The sequence below is a fragment of the Physeter macrocephalus genome, chromosome 11, assembly GCF_002837175.3.
Source record: "Physeter macrocephalus isolate SW-GA chromosome 11, ASM283717v5, whole genome shotgun sequence".
In the NCBI taxonomy this organism is placed as follows: domain Eukaryota; kingdom Metazoa; phylum Chordata; class Mammalia; order Artiodactyla; family Physeteridae; genus Physeter; species Physeter macrocephalus.
In genome coordinates this window covers 180428390-180430402 of record NC_041224.1, presented here as the reverse complement: position 1 = coordinate 180430402, position 2013 = coordinate 180428390, and the positions used below count along the sequence as shown (strand labels likewise).

Below are 2013 nucleotides of genomic sequence, written 5' to 3'. Positions count from 1 at the left end.
GGCGGTGTGAGGACAGGAGGGGGGGCGGTGTGGGAACAGGAGGGAGGGGCGGTGTGAGGACAGGTGCGGACGCGGCGCCCGACCCCGCCGCCCGCCCGCCCGCCCAAACTGCGCCACACACGCGCGCTCACACACACGCGCGCGCGCGGATCACGCGGCGCGCCGCCATCTTGTGCGACCGCCATCTCCCCGCCGGCCCGCCGACTCACCGTTTTCGTCAAATAAAGACATAAACCCAACGCTGCTCGCCCGGGACTGGGATGAAGTGAGGCGCGCGCGAACCCGAGTCCGAGGAGCGGCGGCGGAGGCGGCGGAGGCAGCGCAGCGAGCAGCGGCCGGGCCAGGCGCCGCCGAGCAGCGGGGAGGGGCTGTCCCAGCGACGTCCGGGGTCCACACCCTTCAGCGCCCGGGGCCTGGCGATCTGGCGCGGAGAGAAAGCGCAGTGAGCCGCGGGCGTCGGGGCGCCTTCCCAGCCAGCCAGCGGCCCGCAGGGGGTCGAGGGAGCGGGGAGAACGGAGAACGGGGCGCGGGGCTCCCGCCCCTCCACCGGACTCACCTCTGGAATGTTCTCGCTGTGACTGAACAACGCCGCCGCCGCGCTCAAGCTACCCTCGGCCCCAGCGCCCGCCCCCCGCGCCAGGCCGCACAGCCCATTGGCTGGCCGTCCACCCGAGCTCGCTCGTCATTGGCCTGCATGCCGCGTCAGTCGCATCTTTCCCCGCCCCTTCTGCTTCCTGAGGCTCCGCTCGCCGCCTCGGCCCGCCTCCAGCCCTGCATCCCAGCTTCCTTCTCTCGCTTTCCCCTCCCCCGCTTTTCCCAGAGGCCTTCGCGGTCTCGCGAGATTGGGCGGGCCGCGGCGGCGACACTCTGCCGCTTCCCTGCGCTTTGTCGGTTTGGGCGCTCGAGGAAGATGGCAGTTGGCACCCCTCCCCCGCCTGCTCGGCCGTGGCGTTGCGGCTCTGGAGGCCGCGTTGCCGCACGAGTTCCCGCGCCGGGCGGGGGAACTCTCGGGGGTTTCTCTCTGCCCCTTCCGTTCTTTGGGGACGTCCGTCGTCGAGTCTTGAGAAAGAAGTTGCTTTTCCTCCCCACTCCCCTAGGCCTGGGCAGAGGGCGAAGGTTGGAGGGCCTGGGTGTTTCGTCCCAGGTGCCGCCTTTTATTCTCCGAAGCTCAGGTGTGCGTGGCCGCGGCGATCGTGACTCAACCGCCCGCCTCGCTCCCTCCCCGCGCCCGGCCTGCAAGCCTAGCTTGGCTGGTCGCTCACGTCCACCCGTTTTCTAAAGAGGAAAACACCAAATTAGTTCGTAACTCCGGGGCCTCCTGAAAGTGATCCTGGGGCTGGGGGGAGGGGGTCCTCCATGTTCTCGTGCTCCACTTTGCTGAAAATAAGCCTCACATCAGGTTACCGTTTGTGGAATCCTCCTCTCTAGTGTTTACAAATTGACTTCCTTGCCGGGCAAAGGATAGCCGAAAGCAGATGTTCCTAACGAGGTTCCAGTGTATTCGCTTGAAAACGATTACTACTTACAAAGAGCCTCTCATTTTAGTTATGTTCATGTGATTACAGAAACTCGCCAATTCTTTCAGATACTTACATTTTGTGTAAAATTTCGGTTGCGACTGTAAAAATGCACTGAGTCCACGCTGAAATGTGGAAACATACTTGACTCTAGAGCAAGAGCCAAATAACAGCGGTTAGAGCAGTGTCCTGGGCGGCAGTGTGGTTTCCCGGATCTGGATGAGATAGCTATGTTACTGAGGACAGGGTGCGGTGGATAAGGGGCTGACCTTTGTTTTACAACATTCGAATTTGCAAGGTTAGAATTGAAAGATGTTTTGATTTTTATCAAAGTTGAAGATTACTCTTCCATGGTTTTATAAGCTTTGTAAACCATTTAAAAATTGACATTAGGGGCTTCCCTGGTGGCGCAGTGGTTGGGAGTCCGCCTGCCGATGCAGGGGACAAGGGTTCGTGCCCCGGTCCGGGAAGATCCCACATGCCGCGGAGCGGCTGG

At 62.1% G+C, this 2013-nt stretch overlaps 1 protein-coding gene across 1 annotated transcript in view; it reads right to left on the bottom strand.

The window, feature by feature from the left end:
• EIF5 (eukaryotic translation initiation factor 5) overlaps positions 1–651 on the bottom strand; it is a 6870-nt gene extending 6219 nt beyond the window's left edge. The window contains exons 1-2 of the mRNA XM_024131053.3: positions 557–651; positions 210–421 (exon numbers count right to left, since the gene is read on the bottom strand). The gene's annotated coding sequence lies outside the window, so the exon portion shown is untranslated. The remainder of the gene's footprint in view (positions 1–209; positions 422–556) is intronic.
• Positions 652–2013: the final 1362 nt, after the last annotated feature.